Genomic DNA, 19,676 nt, shown 5'->3' with positions numbered 1-19,676 from the left:
ATTTTAGCAGCATGGTGATGTCATGTAATCATGAAGATATATTACTGTCAAAGATAATTGTTACCCCGTTAGTAATTGAGAAATGAACGTGGTGTCATTGCAAGGCACTTGTCAGTACTCGTGAAGTGTGTGCTAGAATAAATGCGTGGGAGCATTTTTATTATGTAGGGTTTGTCGTGTGTACTTTTTTGCTCCATGGGAGTTTCTGAATTCAGATGGCAAATATGTTTTTAGTGTGTGGTTTATTTTAATTATATGGTATGTCTGTTGTGGGAGAAGATAAGGGATAGTTGTTTGTGCCTTGTATCTGACACAAATATATGGATTTTTTTTTTAAGGAGCAAGAAGAATTTGGTTTTGGAAGAGGGAAAAATAAAAATGCCCTAACTTTAAAAATCAGTATGTCTTGTAGGGCTCGCACAGCACTTAAAATATCCTTCAAAGAATGTGGCCAGTGCAAGTGTTCTTGGAGGGAGAGTAAAGGTTGGGTCAAACGAAACAATGTCAAGAATTTAATTTTAAAAACTAATGTAATTTTGGATTCAGAAGAGCTGATGCATTATCTCTCAGTGCTTTAGCCTGCCCTCAGGCTAGCCACCTGTCTTCTTGGAAACTTAGGGGACTACCTAATGTACTCAGTTCTCAGGAATGTAGAATCATGCTACAATGGTTCTTGCTTGGTGCCTAGTAATTTTGAACATCCACACCAGTGCAGATATATTCTGGTGATAAAACTGATGGCTCAGTTTAGCTTGGTTAAATATGTTTGGTAATGTATTTGTAGAACTGACTGCCAGAGCTAGTATGTCTGCCCTCCGACTGCCCTCTGCCATCAGGCTGGGGAGGTCTGTGTGTGACCTCACATGCATTATGTGATAAGGTTGCTCTCAGTGGGAGATGAGATGAATTAATTTCGAGAGCAAGTTAAACAATTTTTGGTTTGACATTTCCTTCAATAAAGAATGTTCTGCTCTCTCAGCTATCCTGGCTGCATACACTGAATCCGTGACTAAATTAAATAGTTGTTTGAATTTCTCAAAGGCTCTAATGGCGGTTGCTAATTCAGTGATTTGAGGAATCCCTTCAACTGCTTGAACATCACACTCCCACTTCTGAGTGTTCGGATCTCTCCAGGTCATCACAGATTTGTGTGACCTCCCAGAACATCAGTAAAAACAGAGCCTTGAGTGGTGTCTTACTTTCTAAAGAACTTGGGACCAGATGAAACATTTATTTGAGTAATTTGTGTTTTGGATAATGAGTGGAAATTTGGCTGGGATAACTGTCAAGAGGAATTGGAGATATTAATTTGTCTGGAGTAGAGTTTCTAATTCGTTACGTTTCAGTGGTAAATAAATGCATGCGAGGTCACACCCAGTAAGGGTCTGGACACAGGTTCTGGCTTTAATAATAAGTTGGGTCATTAGCTCTTGAGGAGTAGTTATGGTTTTCTTTGGTTGGTGGGGTAAAAACAACCACTCAATAATTAATAATTGGGCTACAGACGAAGAGTCCCATTGAAAAAGAAAACCATGGAACTGGGGGGACTTACCAAGGACCGCAAACTGGAAGGGTAAAATTGGATCCATGCAATGAGCTTGATGAGTTGAGATTGCATGCGCTACTTTCTGGAGGGTGTTATGGGCTTCGGGGGTGATGATGTGTTGTGAGTCCAGGTTATTGTCTTCTTGCAACAGGTCAAAAAGAGATGCTAGTTCTTCAGTAGTCAATCCTAACAGGGGTTGGATCCAATTGATGGAACCACACAATTGTTGTAGATCTCTCAGCATTTGGGGGTCATCTTTGATGGCAGTGTTTTGAGAGACGATGGTCTGTTCACCAGTTAAAAAGCTGAGGTATTCCCATGGACAAGTGTGTTGGATTTTTTCTGGAGCAATCTTGAAACCCACTTCCTCAATGGCTGTGACAGTCGTTTTAATTATGGAATTGAAATAAATCTTTGAATAGATCAAGATGTCATCCATGTAAAGAAGGACAACAGCTTCTGGGAAGACTTTTCTTATCAGTGATAAGATTCTGGTAACGAACATTTGGCACAACATGGGAATTTTTCATTCCCTATGTAAAGTACGCTATTGATATCTTTTAAAGGGGGCTTGATGGTTGACTGATGGGACTGAAAAGGCAAATCTGGGAACATCCCTGGGGTGGAGCGGAATATTAAAGAAACAGTCATTGATATCCAGGACTGTGAGTTGCCAGTCCCTGGGGAGCATGGAGGGTGAGGGGAGACCTGGCTGTAAAGGACCCATATCTTCCAGGATTCATTGATCTTGCAGAAGTCCTGGAGGAGTCTCCACTTGTTTTTACCTGGTTTCTTTATAATAAAAACAGGGGTGTTCCAAGGACTAGTGGATGGTATAATGTGCCCTTTGGATAATTGCTTGTCAGCTAGTAATTGGAGTCCCTCAAGTTTGTCTTTTGTGAAGGGCCACTGATCCACCCACACTGGTTTGTTGGTCTTCCAGACCAGTGGTGGAATGGCATATTCCACAGTGGCCCCAACTAGAAATCCCAGGTTGGTTGTGGGATTTCTAGCCTCGCCCCCACTGGGACAAAACATGTCTGCCCAATAATGTGATGTTGCTTGGTACTATAAAAGATCTCACTGTCGCAATTTGTCCCTCTGGCCTTTCCACATTGATAAGATTTTTGCTCCTCGGGGAGGTGACAGATCCTCTGATCCCAGAAATTGTGCCATTGGGGGACACCAACTTCCAGTCATCTGGCCATTTGGATTGTGGAATGAGGGTGACATCAGCCCCAGTGTCAGCCATTCCTGTGATAGAAAGAGTCTTTCCTCTATAAGGCATGGCAATGCAAACCTATGGCTTTTCCCTGCCGAGGACATGAGAAAGGTTAAGTGTCATAATGATCTAAGTAATCTTGCCCATTTAATACATAACATTTGGGCAAAGGGTGTGATCTTGGTTAAAGTGAAAGGGGGGTTAGTACAGATGATTGAAACAGTCACCTCTTGACCAGGATCACCTGAGACGATTTCTGGGATGATGTAATATTGGTGTGTGTATGAATAATATCTCCCATTAGCAGTACTTGGGTGGGACTCTCACCTAGGCTAGGGTCGAGGTATCCTAGAGGTACCCTTACAACATTTTCGTTGTTGAGCATCGTGTACAGAGAGCTGTATAAAACATGACTTGTTGATTGATTTTATTGGTTGGTTTGCCAGAAAAAGCAGAGTTCCTCTGAGTGATCTCCTTCCTCTGAAATGTACTGTCCGGGAATTGGGTCTCCTGGATGGTGGGGAAACTGGGGTGATAGAACCTTCCACTTCTTGTCATGGGGTGGGGTCGTGTCGTGCTCTGCGGTCTGTTTCCCGGCCGGTACTGTGGACAATAATCTCTGGATGACTTAAACACAGGGTGAGGACAGTGTGCTCAGATGTGCCCCATCAGCCCAGAGTTAAAACACCTGATATTGTTCTGTGTTGCCAGTACTTCCCCCACCCCTTTACTGACTGCTAAGGCAACAGTGTGTTCAAGGGAAGTTACCTTTGAGCAGCCTTCTACCATCTGATGAATCATTGATTCCAGATCCTGAGGTAGTGTTCTTAATACCTTTTTACATTTGGAGCTGGCATTATTGGCTGCCATTTTTCTCAGGAGTTCCTCCCCAGCTTCTATGTTATCTATTTGCTTGTCTATAGCATCCTTTAACCTGTCAATGAACTGATAAAAGATTCATCAATGCCCTGTTGGATGGCAGAAAAGTTCCACTGGGGGACATTGCCATCTGGTATTTTGAGTAATGCTGAGCAAGTGGCATTTTTGATGTGATGTAAAACAGGAAAGGGTAGATTGGCCTGAATGAATTATCAAATTCATTCTCCCCTGACAAAGTGTCCATGGCATCTTTTGCATCTCCGTCTCCCACCTCATGCTTTGCAATTATTGGTTTTAGCAATTTTTTCCTTTGTGTCTCCCATAACATAAATCCAGTGGGAGACAACAGGATCGTCATTAAATACCGAATGTTATGTTGTACCAATGTATGTCCCAAAAAAGTAATTTCAAGCACATTTTTGAAAGAGGGTGAGTTCCTTCTGTAGGCTTTTGTTGCCTTTCTCAGTTCTTTCATTTCAGTGTATGGATTCCTTCCCCTCCTTAAAATAACTGGTGCAACAAAGCGGTCTAAGTCTTGTGCTAAATCTACATTCCCATCCTTCAAGGCCTCTTTCCTAATCTATGCCCAGCTCCCTCCCAGCCAGATGCTGTGGCCTGAGGTGTCACTGTTCTCGTCTTCCAAGGAGATGGGGAAGGACAGGCTGGGGTATGAAGTCTCCTGTTGACCGGTAGAATTCAGTGGCGTGGACCTGTGAAGGCCAAAATGGCCACCTTCTGGCCAGGCCCGCTTCCAGTTCCTGTGGCACAGGAACTGGAACTGGCAAGCATTGAAGGGGAGCGGTCTACATCAGGGGTGAGGTCACAACTGGCTTTTCAGGGAAGGGGTGGGTCCCAATGCACACACCATTGCCGTCACGGGCAGGGAGGGACCTGACACAGGGGTGGGATGGTGGGAAGGACTGAGTATGAGGGGAAACCACCACTTTAATTCTTGGGACTTAAGATGGGGGTCACTGCCATGTGGCCAACACCATTATGTTCAATGAACACAGAGAAGAAGTAGGGTAAGGCAGTGTTGGATCAAGGTGGAGGTTAGGGCTTGGACTGGTGTGGCCAGTGCCAGCCTAAGAAAGGGACAGAGGGGGACATGAGGTAGCAGGAGGTAGGTGGCTCTCCTGTGCCTCGGGGCAGGTTCTACATCCTGGCCCATCCTTTGGGGAAGAGGAATTAGGGTTGGAGAGGGAGGAGGGGGCAACTGGGGAGAACCGGGGCCCCAACTTTCTCCCTTTTCCTTTACTAACTTAACAATAGCATCAAACAGAGGATATACTCTCCCAACCTTAAGAATCCCGCTGCCCTGTTCCCCATATGAACATTTCTCAACCTTTCCCCAGAACCTAACAGAATGGACATCCTCCTGGGTAATTCCTGGCAAGCGTTTAAACAGAAAGCGAAGAAAAACTTTAAATCTTTTTTCAAAAAAGAAACATCTCCCAACACCAGGATTCTCTTAACTTGGATATAAATTTCCTACTGCACGATGGACAGTTTAATTCCCAAGGTTGCCTTCCCATGAGATAAAAGTAGAACAGAAAAGAAGAGCTTGTGTGGGTACCTCCCCCAGCACCCAGCAGCACCCTAGCTGCAGCATTTACCAAGCAGAACACAAGCCAAAAGGGTCTCGTGGGGGTCTGTTGGTTCCCGGTGATCCTCTGGAGATGTCAGACTCTGCAGGACGTGCTCCAAGAGGATTGGTGACTGGCCAGTTGAAGGATGTCTCAGACAATCAAGATGATCTTCTTACAGAGCTGGAGTTCTGAGGTGACTGGTGTCCAGGCACAAGGACTCATGGAGCAGAAGCACGCTAGAGATGCTCTCAGGGATCCTCCAGAAGAGGTCCCTGTTTGGGCGCCAGCTGCAGCTGCATGACAGATGTTGCCGGGATGGCCACCTTCTCAAGACCATGTTCCCCAAGAAGATAGATAGCCCAGTTAAGCATCAGACGCTGATATGGCCAGTTGTTGGGGTTAAACCAACAGAAGGAAGCAGGAGTGGCTCTTGTATTTCAGTGACTGTTTATTGACAGGTGCATTGAAGGGGTACAGGGACAGCAAAGAGGCCTGAACAAGGCAGAGTCCAGGGTTTTTAACCAACCCGGAGCAGGAGGTGTATAACAACCTGAAGGCCAATGGGTGAAAGGACAAGGGGAGGTACAGAAGTGGGATCAGGGGACAACAACCAATGAGGAAACAGGGGAGGAGTGAAAAAAATTTGGACCAATGGGAAGGTAGAGAACAATGAAATTTCCAGAACTGGGGCGGGGATTGAGGGTGATGTTACAAGTACTATTAACATAAAACCCAGAGAATTGTGGGAAAAAGCTCCAAGGAGTCACCCTAACCTAAACCATGCTAGCCTCCCAAGGCATCTCAGCCTCTCCTTCATCCAGGCGGGATACTACAGCTGAGTTTGTGAAGTTATCTTGAGAGGAATTGACATTTATTTTCAGTATGGATTTATTACAATTCTTGTCTTGTTTGTACCTCTATGCTGGAAGGAATTTAGGGAGGAGTGTATAAAATAACAATTCCTCTTCAGGTAATCTGAATCATTACATTGTGAATCACACACATACTATGTGCCCACAGTGTTGTCTTGCATCAAAGAAGGTTGTTGTCTGTTGTCTGTACATACTTCGGTGTAGTTTGTTTGCTGTTCCATTGAGCACCAATATATGATTTGCTGGATATTCTTTACTCCATCCAAATCTTCCCTAAATAGAACTGGACAAAGTCCAGAGACGATGTAAACAACTGGAATACCTGAAGAACCTTTGTATTCTAAAGATTTGTTGAGTCTAAAGAACAGTTGGAGAGACCTGATGATGTACCTAAAATATGTCCAGGGCTGCAGCACATTTTCCATATTCACTGAGTCGGCTAAAGTGTGGGCAAAGCTACATATTAGGAAAAATGTTTTAACAATCAGCACCAGTTTTGTTGAGCACTCATTTTCTAGAGAATCTGTAGGACATCCATCACTGTCACTTCTAAAGTTGAGACAAACGAGAATGATGTGGCATGTGTAGTTCATCCTGGCAGGAGAATTAGGTGATGCCTTGAGCACAGAAGCAATGCCTCCAGCACAGCAGTTAGTGACTCTACAGCAATGTTTCTAGCCGAATCAAATCCCAGACCTTTATTGCACTGACCTCAGTGGTGTTACTTTTATTTAGAATCTGAATACAATAAGATTTGATGTAGTGTTCTACTTTGTGATTCACCCTCAATGGTTTCACAGAGGTGCACTTCTGTTAAAAAATAAAACAAAAAAAAGCTATTGAAATGCTTTCAAGACCCTGTCTAATCTGATTCTCAGTAGGAACACCAGATCTTTAGGTCGTGCTCAACATTACTGAGCAATTGTGAGTCAGGCAGCAAGGAGGAATCTTTACCTTTTGAGAGAGAAACTTGTTCAGCACCCCTTCATTCTTGCTTCCCCACCACACAGATGACAACAGTTTTCCCAACCAAGTGAAGGACCAGTAGCTCAGAGGGAGAAGCACCAGGTGGAACACTGAAGAAAACCACCACCAACTAGGTTTCAGAGTAGCAGTAGACCACTGAGGATCCCCATGGGATTTGTACCCATTTTGAAGAGCTAAACTGTAGGTGTGGAGAAATGCCAGTCACAAGCGACAAAGTTTGGTGAACACTGGGAATAACTGCTTTTTGAGTTTGCAATAAAGAGCATGAGGAGAGTGACATTGAACCACACACCTGGTCCCCTTCAAAGAGCAGTACCTCATGCATCTACTTCCACCAGCCATCTCATGCTTCTCAGTTTACTAGAAGTATATTTTGAGCAATGTTGTGCTACCCTACTGTTACTACGCCTCACATCACAGTTCTCAGAATTTTTGACTCCTTCTCGCTCGTGTAGGGGGTGCCTGTGAAAAGAAATTCACAAATCAAGGGAAAAAGCAGTGACTTATGAGTAATGACTTGGTAATACTTTTTTTCTTTCCCTCTCAAGATCCCTTTTTCTGCTTACCAGAACTACAACATACTGTGCAACATTTAAGTAAATCTCCTGCAAATCCACAGATGAGAAAAATGCACGTGGAGAAGCAGGGATGGGCTGAGGAGAAGCTGTGTGAAAGGAAGAACAGTCTTCCTCAGAGGAGGCTCCTGAAATCTATGCCAAGTTAAAACTGTAAACTTGCTTTAACCTAAGCTGTAGTCAGTAAAAGCAGGTGGTGCTTTACTGCTGAAGTGAACAGCTGATACAATGGGAGCTGTGATTTGGTCGGTGCATTCTGCGTGTATCAGTTTCAGATGGTGTTGGTTTTGATTACCTCAGTTTTGTTGAGAATATGTAATTATCACAATGTACATAAGTCCTGACACAGCTGTAGGGATTGATGAACTCTGAGAATTGTTGATGGTTCCTTGAACTTAGAGTTTGCCCAAGCAGTTATGCCATTCTCTTGGCGAATGAATGCCAACAGTCAGCATGCATTTAATGGCAACAATGAAATCTTGTGCACAACAATTAAGCACTTGCTAATGCTGGGATCTGTTAATCAGATAATCTTTTTAGATTCCAAATGATATTTTCAAAGAACAAAACAGAAATTAATTCTGAGAGCTTCATGGAAGATCTCTGTGCAAAGATTTCAGTTCAGTTGGACAGATGAACATGAACATTCATTTATTACAGGGCTGACCAATGTAAAAAATATATGAACAGTGTGAACATTGTTAAATAAGGAGGGCTTAAGGGCAGAATTCCTAAATCTGAAAACTGTCCTACTCTAAACAGTTTTTCTCTCTGTAGTTGCTTCATCAACTTTCTATTTTTAGGACTGTCTCTTACTCATCCTTGAAAATTGATACTTGTAATAAATTAAAAGTATTAACTTTTAGGAATATATGATTTATTGAATCACAGTATCATGTTCTAAATTGGGGTGAGTCTAAGGTTTATACTGTACCTGATTATTTCCCCATTTTTATTCTGTAACCTTTGGAAGTTTATGATAGCTGCTAGTCTGAATTGCCCTTTAAGTTGCATGTATGAAATACAACATTTTGTCCCCATCTCCCAACCAGTTGCGAAAATCTTAACAGAATCATAAATTTATTAACTTCTGACCATGAATTTAACCTGTGTGTTTACCTGGTATGTCAGTATATCCATATTATATACATATGTTCCTAATTTATCAGTGATCTAAATAAGATATGAACAATTGTAATTTTTCTACTCATCATGATAGTGAAATTTTGCAACTGGCATCTGGTAGAAGGATGGGGGGAAAGAAAATACTTGAAAGGCCCTAGATTTTCTTTTTCTTCACAATGTACGTTGACTTGTACTATTCCATACCATCCGTGTGGGTTGGCCCATAGGCTGGGGCAACTACATAAGAATCATGGCATACTTATCCAAAGAGAGACAGAATTTTAACAGGATCGGTTCTCCAGTCTAGTTGTTGTCATGCCTGTGTTGATGTAAAAGGGAGAGTGTTTCAGATACGTGCTTAAAAAGTCCAAGGGTAATGAGTGGGTCAGGCAGTTCATGTGGTAACAGTCCTGGTTTATGATATTTAAAGGAAGCATGATGTCAGAGTTCAAAAAAGGTAAGTAGAAGAAATTATTGTTTTGGCATTGTCTGTTTTGGCAGGGACTAATATCTTGACTATTTTAGTTTTGTGCCAATAGATTAATATCAAGGAAATTAACCAATAGACATACCAATGACTTGCAAGCTATATTGAACAGGATTAAAGTTAACTTCTACAGCTTGGCATAACATAGAGAATGGTCACATTAATAATTTAGGCTTTGACAGGAGTCCAACAATATTTATGGCACATGATGGAAGTGATAGAAAGATGATAGAAAATATTGAATCACATTTGTATAAGACCTGACTTAGGCACCTGGGAACACTTCAGTCTATTCACAACCTGTTCTACACAACTAGGGGCTGGGGTCAACCACCCAAACACTGAACCAGGTTCAGATATAAAAATCATGGCACAAAGGGCATCCAGAAGGTAGGAGCCTTGTAAAGTTTCTTGACAAACGATGCTGGGCATGCAAGAGGTTTCCACAAATTCTCATGAGCATGGTGCAATTCTTGTGGAATACTAAAGAGGCAAACCATAACTAACTGGTGAATTTCCCTGAGCAGAATGTATTATTTGAATGAAAGAGTAATCGGGGAAATACCATTAGTATTTGTCCTCTTTTTCTTTTCTGTGCATCTGCTTATGGTAACTGTTGTGGCTGGTATCCAGGCCAGTGGGTCTTCGTTTGAATAGTGTGGTCATTTGCCATAGTTTTCAGGGTCTTCTGAGGTGTGTGTTGAACTTAAGTAGGGCCGTGTATCATTATGGATGTTATTCAGGTTACACTCTGATGTCCTCCATTGCTTTTCTGTGTTTCCTTCTGCATGCCAGCACAGCCACAATTTGCTGATGGAGAGGACTCCTGGAGCCATTCTGTGCTCTCCAGGGAGAACAACTGTGTCATGCATTGGCAGGATCTGCAGGTTTGGCTGGGCCAGCATTCACAGCAGTGGACTGCAATAAAGATCACCATTTGAGAGAGATGCTGGCACTTTGTAACTTTGCAGAATTTCCTGCGTCAAATGTTACCTGTGAAAGGATAGGGTAGGTCTCTGTACATGCTGCCTTGTGATATACCTTCCTTGCAAACAGATGTTGTTAGTTGTTCCTTAGGGACAGGCAAATTAGAAAGGCTGAAGGAGAAAAGAAATCTTTGTTTGAACCCATGTATCTCCCAGTTCTCTAACATGGAGAAGATGTGTCTGCTTGGTTTGAGCACATATGGTCTTTTCATAGATTTGGTGTCATCCCACTAATTCCAGTAAGTGCTGTTTCACCATAATTCAAGTGGTTTGCAGATAACTTTTTTGAGAATTCTTGCTATCATAGTCATTAAGGTGAAAAGGCGCTGCTTTTTTCCTTCTTAGGGATCGTTTAATAAAAAATGCAGAGATTTGAACTATTTCTAATTATTTTATCAGTGGCTTGTGGTTTATCTAGAAGCAGAGCCCAATGTCCACAAAGAAATTAGTTTAATGGAAAAAGTGTGTCAGTTGACCAGGATGCCTGAAAATTATTTGGAAATTCCCAGTATTAAGAGGCATGTGAGGAGGAGATCCATGCAGCTGTGCTGAGTCACACAGCACAGCATCCTGTCTGTTCTCACAGTGTTTATTCAGTGCAACAGGATACACCCTTGTCCCCTCCCAGTGTCTCAACCCACCTCCCACTGTCTGCACCATCAGGGAAAAACCACAAACACTTTATCATATTCAATACCATTGATTGGCCCAAAATTGGAGCCTGCCACAGTACTAAAAAAAGCTAGTGTTATGACCAAAAATAATTTTATTACGAATAGTATAACTTCTTTATAATTGTAATGAGCCACATAATAATTATTATCATTCATACTTAGAAAAAAAATTTCTATTCCGCTGAAATTTTTCTAGTTTTTAAACTGCAGATACATAATGTGTATGTCCTAGCCATAACATGTTCTAGACATTAACTATGAAAATGCTTAGTCAATTCATATTTAGAAGCAAATTGCTTCTAAAGAAGCAAAGAGCTGTTAGGATTTGCAGGTTATTTGCTGCATGTGCAGAGCAGTCACTTTCACCACTGAAGAGAAGGACTGTTAGAGGACAGAACACTTCCATCTGCCTTGCTGCAGGAGGGCCATGTTGGAATGTCATACCTCTGGATGCCACATTGTCCCTGCTTCTGCCCTGATGTCCTTTGGAGTGGCAGGGAGAAATGAACACAAGCAATACTATACACCAGCAACCCTACCCATATCACCTGAGCACAGCACAGCAGTACTGGCACCCACCTCAAATGTGAGGCTATTGCTGCAAGGCACAAAATCAGGAAACATTTTCATTTTCTCCTTTTTCTGTCTAAAATTGTTAAATGTTTTTGGGGGATGTGTACTGGATTGTACTAGTCCCAGGCAATTTTCACTCCTTTGGTTGCTAGGTGACTGTGTGAAGTGAGATGCTTCATCCCAAGATACAGGCATAAGAGCATTCGGCAAGAGCCTGTGTTCACCAGCTTCTTGTGAGGGATAATCTTGGTTTTTTGATGGCCTGTTGTTTCCAGTTCTCAGGTAGTGGTGTACTTGGCACAAGCCAGGGTATTTTATGGAGGCTTCACATACCTGCTTCTGCCAAGGTTCTAGTTCAGTAGCCACTGCAAGTCTGGGCTTGGCTTCTGCAGGCACAGTTGCTTCTGAGACCCTCTTTCTCACAGAATCACAGAATGGGTCAGGTTGGAAGGGACCCCTGTTGTTGTCCATGGGTCATGTTGTCCAGCCTCTCTGCTCCAGCAGGGTCATCCCAGAGCACATGGCACAGGATTGTGTCCAGATGGTTCTTGAATATCTCCAGTGAAATTCTCCACAACTCTCTGGTCAATCTGTTCCAGTGTCTGGTCACCTGCACAGTAAAGAAGTTCTTCATGTTCAGGTGGAACTTCCAGTACATAAATTTCTACCCATGGCTTCCTGCCTTATTGCCTGGCACTATTTCTGCTGTGCTTAAGGCAACTAAACTCACAGTTCTGGCTCTTGATGAGTGAGGAGCTATTTTCCCCTTTTCCTTCCTCTCTCCCAGCCAAGTGTTGATGCAGCAGGGTGAGGTCAGAGATCTCCTGCCAGTTTCACTCACTACTCGGGGAAGGTCCCTGATAAACTCACACCCAGCAGCTTCCTTTGTTAAATCAAAGTAAAAACCTTTTTACACTATGCTTAAAAATTTTACATTGAAACAATATGATCTTACCTCTGTATACTCTTTTAGTGGTTAAAAATTGTCATTTTGCAAAACAGTATAAGAGACTAAAGTGTAGGAGCAGCAGTACTTGGATTTTAGGTCCCTACAAGTTCTGCATGGTTGTTACCTGCAGTAGCTACTCAGTATGTTAGCTAATGTCTCTGGCTTTGACAGCAAATTAACTAGGAGTATGGGTGTGGGAATTAAGAAAGTCTAAATGTTTCACAAAGGTTTGCTTATTGAAAGGTATAGTCTTAGGGTTCCAAAGGTTAATTCTGAATATTTAATTCAACATATCAATTGATGTTGGTAACTTCAACACTAGCCTTATTGCTGAGCATTTTCTGCAAAATGAAGCCCAGTACTTTTCTACCTACCTACCAATCTGTGGTTCCAGGGATCTGAAATAAAGAAAATGTTGGATTTTATTTTGCCCAGTGTATTTAGGCTTGTTGAGACTTTAGCAGAAAAGCTGGTTGATCTGGTTTTTCTAGGATGGAGTCATAACCGTATTACCTTTCCTGACCTGATGAAAGATAGGTTTTTTTATAGCATGCATATTGTGGTGTACACATAAAAATGATTCAAATATGATTAATCTACCTCTACTTATACAGAAAAATTACATTAAAAATATAATGAATATGTAATTAAATATTCAGTACTGGTCATAGGAGAATACAATGAAGTATTGTATGAAGATTTGAAGGATTTATGAAAAGTAATTAGGTGGTTCAGGTAAAAACCTGATCCAAAGAGATAAAACTCTTGGTATTTGGCCTCCAACTCCCTGCAAAGAAAGTAGCCTTGTTCCTGCCAGCCTCCCACGTTGGGCGGAGCAACAAGAGGCTGCCCCAGTGAGCTTGGACCTCTGGATGAACTGCAGGCAAGGCTGTCCCTGCTGGAACAAACTAACTTCCTTTGGCCTTAATGGGAGTTACAGATACTCTCTTTTGGAAGATTTGTCTGAGCGGAGCTGGGAGAGAACAGGTCTGGCTGTTTCTGCTCTGTAAAAGCATGACACCCTGACTGCAAAGACAAAAAACTGCCCCAAAATCAGCAGTATGTCCTTCCTGCAGTTAGGGCCCTCCATGCCTAAGGGCTTAGGGGCTGGCTGCTGAAAGTAAAAGTGCTGCCTGCTCCATGCCTGAGAGATATCAGATCTCTAACGCAGAAGATCCTGATTCTGCTTTACCACTGGATGTGGCAAAAAAAATTTCTTCTTTGTTCTCAACCTTCTCCTCCCCAAAAGGAAGTCTGCAGAGAAACAGAAGGAAGAGGAACACTGCCCTTTTTTACCCATTACCTTGAGGACTGAGATGTGTAAAGGTAGCTTAGGTAGTTCTTCATACTAAGCAGCGCTTCTGTCACCAAGTTAAAAACAAACTGCAGTGTTTGGACATTTTGCTTTCTGTTTATTAAAAGTGACCTGCCAGGATATGACCTAATACCACAAAATCTTCGAAAATGTGAAATAAAAATATGAAGGGTCATTCCCTACATTGCTTTCCACATTCTCAATATCCACATTCTCAATATCTAATGAAGTGAACAATTTAAACATGCGCCAAAACGTTACAAAATTATCAGGTTCGTTCCTGACAGCAATGAATTTCCCTATTTTATTACTGACTATGTAACATAATGGCAAACATCATATTGCCAGACAGTACCAGTCTTTTTTAGAGCGCTTGTTCAGGGAGCTGTAAAACAATTTTAACTACTATATATTCATTCATTTTAACTAGTATATATTTTCCCTTTCTTTAGACCTCTCTCTTTAGTTCCCAAAACACTACCACTTACCAGGCAATTGGAAAAAAACACAGATCTGTTGAAAATTAGACAGTGGTAACAGCATGTCTATAGTTGAGTTAAAAAGAAGTTGTTGACCGTCACTTACCAGGTTGATACTATTTTGCAAATAATAAGCATAGTTTTTCATTCGTTTATTTTCTGTACCTTTAGCCATTAGAACATATGCAAGTTGCATTTTTAAAGGTTTTTTAGTTCTGGGATAGTCAGGACTTTTTTTTTAATTTTACACAAAAGGTGGATTCTCACTGTAACTAAGTTCAGCATTTAAAATTTAAGAAAATACAGTAATTATAATCCTCATAGTAAAGCCTCTTGGGTAGTAATTATCAGCTCTTCAGGGCAAGGATTGCATAGTGGCTTACTCAGTAGGTACACTTTGCACTGTTTGTGCTTGCTTTTTATAGGTGCTATCAAAATATACATTCAACTTACTAACTTTTAAGGAAAAACCCATCCTGAAGTGATGAAATGAGGAGGTAGCCTGGAATGATGCCAGCGTGTGCTGATGCCAACACTGAGGTCTTGACACAGAAGCTCACTGTGCATGGAGAGCAACAAGGATATTCATTGCTGCCTGTGCCTTATTCTTTTGTGTTTTCTGTTCCCCAACCATGAGTAAGTCTTACAGTAAAATGAGTCAGATAAAACTATGCCATATCTGGCCTTCCACAGGACAGAGGATCCCCTCCCCGCTGGACAGTGCCAAAATAAAGGACTTGATGTCTCAGTTCATCTAGTGAGCCTGTGCCCGAGGACACTATCTGCATCATCCTGTGGTTTTCAGCAGTCAAATACAACATGGTATGAGCAGAAAGATGGGCTTCTGGAAAAGAAGACCAGCTTTGGTGAACTCAGGGAAAAAAAATTAAAAACCTTGGGATGAGGAGCAGGAAACTGAAGAGGACCGTAAAGATTCCATGAGGATATGCAAAGAGAAAACTGTAACAGTCAAAGTACTGCCATAAAATACAATACAAAATGTTTTTATAAATACATTGACTCCAAAAGATGGTGTAAGGAGAATCTCCATCCTTTATCAGATGTGGGGCCAAACAGTGACAAAGGAAGAGAAAAAGGCTGAGGTACTTAAGTGCCTTCTGTTCTTCAGAATGAAGCAAATATAAAGAGCAGAATGAAGCTCCCATAATCCAAGGAGAAATAGTCAGTAATTTGCTATACCACTTGTACACAAGCCTATGGGGCCACATGGGATCTACCTAAGGGTACTGAGGGAGCTGCTCACCAAGCTTCTTTGCGCCATGTATCAGCAGTCCTGGCAAACTGGGGAGGTCCCAGCTGGCACAAGAAGGGCTGGAAGGAGGACCCACAGGATCCACTGGCTGTGGTCAGTCAGACCTTGGTGCCAGGGAAGGTTGCAGAGCAGGTCAGCCTGAGTGTCATCACCCATCCAGCATGGATTTGTGAAAGGCAGGTCCTGCCTGACCACCTCGATCTTCTTCTATGACGAGATGATACACTTAGTGGACAAAGGAAAGGTTCTGTATTTTTTCTGCATATATATTTTAAAAGCCTTTGGCCATTTCCCACAGCATTATTCCAGAGAAACCAGCTGCTCAGGGCTTGCACAGGTGCACTGTTTTCTGGGTAGAAAATTGGCTCGATAGTAAAGACCAGAGAGTGGCAGTGAATGGAATTATATCCAGCTGGTGGCCGGTCACCAGTGCTGTTCCCCAGGGCTCAGCACTGGGGCAAGTCATATTTAGTACCTTCACTGATGATCTGGATGAGGGCATTGAGTGCCCCCTCAGTAAGTTCAGAGATGACACCAAGCTGGGTGGGAGTGCTGATCTGCTGGAGGGCAGGAAGGCTCTGCAGAGGGATCTGGGCAGGCTGGATCATGGCTGAGGCCAATGGTGTGAGTCTCAACAAGGCCCAGTGCTGGGTCCTGCCCTTGGGTCACAGCAACCCCAGGCAGTGCCACAGGCTGGGGCAGAGTGGCTGGAAAGGACCTGGGGGTGCTGGTGGCAGCAGGTGAACATGAGCCAGGCTGTGCCCAGGTGGCCAAGAAGGCCAGTGGCATCCTGGCCTGGATCAGCAATGGTGTGGCCAGCAGGGCCAGGGCAGGGATTGTCCCCCTGTGCTGGGCACTGGTGAGGCCGCACCTCAAATCTTGTGCTTTCATTTTTGGGACCCTCACAAAAGGAAGTACATTGAAGCGCTGGAGCAAGTCCAGAGGAGAGCAAACAAGCTGGTGAAGGGTCTGGAGCAAAATCCTGTGAGGAGCAGCTGAGGGAGTGGGGGATGTGTAGTCTGGAGGAGGGACATTGCTCTCTACAAATACCTGATAATGCAGCCTGGTCAGTCTGTTCTTCCAAGTAATAAGTGACAGGATCAGAAGCAATGGGTTCAAATTGCATCAGGAGAGATTAGACATTTGAAAATGGTTATTCAAGAAAAGGGTTGTCAAACATTGGGACGGGCTTCCCAGGGAAGTTGTGGAATCATCATCCCTGGAAGTGCTCACATGTGGATGTGGCACTTTGGGACATGGTTTAGTGGTGAACTTGGCAATGTTAGGTTAACACTTGGACACAATGATCTTAAGGGTAATTTCTCATTGAAATGATTCTGTGATGATTGGCAGTTATTTTAGTTCTATTTGTAAATAGAACTAAACTGTTCAGATTTAAAAGAACAATATTTTCTAATTAGTGTTCCTCTTCAGAATGGTTTGTTATCTCACTGTTTTTGTCATAATGAGTGTAAGGTTCCAGTAGATCATAATGGATAATTTCCATCACACATTTTTGATATACTAAGCTGAACTCTGACGTGGGGACAGGCAGTGGAAGATCAAGATTTAAGTGCATTTAAATAGTAGGAGTCAGTTAGTGATGCTAACTGAGTCAGTTAGTGATGAGTAACCTGAAAAATCTGCACTTTCACATATGGTTAAAGGCAAACCTTCAGTAGATGAAAGGCTCTTCAGTCCTGCCCTTGACTGAAAAGAAGGGGAAAAGAATGGAAAATCCCTTGAATGCATAGTGAAAGCTAATGAAAGGCTGAAAAACTCATGGTTATTAATGATTGCCGTATCCTCAATTTAGATAAAAAGATATTTTTTTTAATGAACTGGTAGAGAGTATTTCTATACTGTCAGCTTTTCCCAGCCCTGCTTATTAATGGAATCATAGCACAGTGACAAAATGCACAGCAAGAATAACATGTGGAAGGAAGTAATCTGCAAAATGGCTTCCTACCTGGCACTGAATTTTACCGTAGCTATTACAAAGTGAGTGTTGCCGACAGCTTTGGCAATTCATTGTGCTGAATCTCACTGAAATTTCACAGTGCAATAGCTTGCCTTTAATTAAAGAAGCAGTTACACTTGATAGAACTGGCTGCTATACCCTACATACGAGCCCATGATACCAAACCAAGACATGTGCAAAATATATTGGCAGTGACTCCAGCAGAAACTGCAGCAACAAAACCTAAAAAACCTTTCTGAATAGAGCTCTGACTACACAACAAAGGAAGATATTAGCAGAAAGAGAGAGGCCTGCTACTCTCCATCTAATATCTTCATTCTTTGTGCAATTAAAATTTGTAGTGCAGTGAATAGAACTGCTAGAGTAAACATCCAGCTACATAATTTGTACCAATGAAAGAGTTGTTGAGAGAAAGCTCTTAGCTATGTATGAGAAGGAGAGCACAGCAATTGCATGGATGATTATGATTAGATTTATTGCTGATACAATAATATTGCAAGGGAAGTATAAATAAATAATCACTTTGTCATCTACTGCAATAGATTATGATATAGTCAGGTCATGTCCCTCCTGTTGAGTTGCAAAGTTCAGTGAGACCACAATTGCTTTCTAAATTTCTCAGGGAAGTCTAGGTTTACTTAGTCCAAGACTGTTGATCTCCGACAGTTGATCTCCAAAATGCTACAATATAAGCAGGTTTGGCTAGAAATGTTTAGGTTTAGAGTCTTTGGCCTTACAGAAGTCCCAATTGCAAAGCAGGAAAGCACCTATGTTGCTACTTCAGGATTTCATGTCTGTATGGTAGCGCTTTTTACTCACCCTTCAAAAGTGAGTGTTCCTTGCAGACATCCCTGCCAGGGAAGGGGTCCACCCTGAATCTGCCTGCAACATCAGGAGAATAGTTTGCCCAGTTGACCTAGCCTCCATCAACGCTTTATCCTTATGCAGGCTGATGTGTACCAAAGTCAATCAAAAACATCTCAGCTCCCCCATCTCTGGAATTCATTAATTATGCCATCATCCAGACAGTTCCTCCTGCAATACCTGCCTGGTGTTTTATATTAGGACAAACCATATTGATTGCTAGAGGGACAGTGGTGTGGTGGGGAAGGACACACATGAAGATCTGTTCGTCTTTCTTCACCATCACAGTGAACTGCTTGCAACACTCAATAGGATTTTAGAATAAACAGTAAATGTACTATATGCTGAAAGTTGGTTATAAAACTAGGGCTGTGATAGCAAGCTGTACTGGGCATTACACAAATGAAGCTGCCCTTGCTATGCTTCAATCAAAATATGTTGCAATTATAGTAGGTTCTTGTCCAATACAACCAGCAAGAGTCAAAAGCTCTCCAAGCAACCTCTTACAAGAAAGGACAGCAATGCTATCTATTTGTCCCTATCTTTGTCCCAAAAGATTTGTTCCATGAGTTTAAGGAGCTATCACATCCTGCAAGGACTCACTCATGGTATTTCAGCTTTGTTTATAAAATGAGGTCCAAATGTTTTTCTACGTAGAATTTATTCCTGTTGAACTATACTGAAAGATCATCTTTGAAAATGTCATGCTTTTGTTGTGTGTAGTCTCATTGCTGCAGACTGGTTTGCTAGAGAAGTCCTGGGTTTAGGCTGTGGGGCTGGATGTTGTTATCAGTGTCATTATGAGCAGTGATTGACTCTGGTTTTATGGCTCAGAAAACATCTGCTTCTCTATGTGAGAAAGAAAAACAGGAAATGCCTGCTTGAGAATGCTGTTGCTGCAGTGTTGCAGTGACAGCAGTCAATTAAAATAAAACTCTGATAAATGACTAATACAGGTCAGGGGGCTGTCAGGGTGTGTTCCCATTGTGCACACACTCCAGAGTGGCTCTACGTTTTGCATTAGAGCAGTGTTTGGTACGGTTGCTCTATAACCTCACATGCCTGCAGGTCCCCAGCCAGCAGAGAGATTGTTCCAGTTCTTTAACCCAAGAGTAATGCCATCTCTATCTCCATGTCTCCATGGTCCCCACACAGGGTCTTCCTCCTATTCCTCCCCTGTTAGGAGCAGAGTAAGTATGGGCTGTTTGTATATTGCTTATGCAGCAGGAAGAAATGAAAGAAAGCTGGAGGCAGAAAGTTGCTTTTCTTTAGCACCAAAGAAAAGGGAGGCCAAGAGGGA

The sequence above is a fragment of the Melospiza georgiana genome, chromosome Z (assembly GCF_028018845.1).
Source record: "Melospiza georgiana isolate bMelGeo1 chromosome Z, bMelGeo1.pri, whole genome shotgun sequence".
Lineage (NCBI taxonomy): Eukaryota > Metazoa > Chordata > Aves > Passeriformes > Passerellidae > Melospiza > Melospiza georgiana.
Note: the sequence above shows the minus strand (reverse complement) of the source record.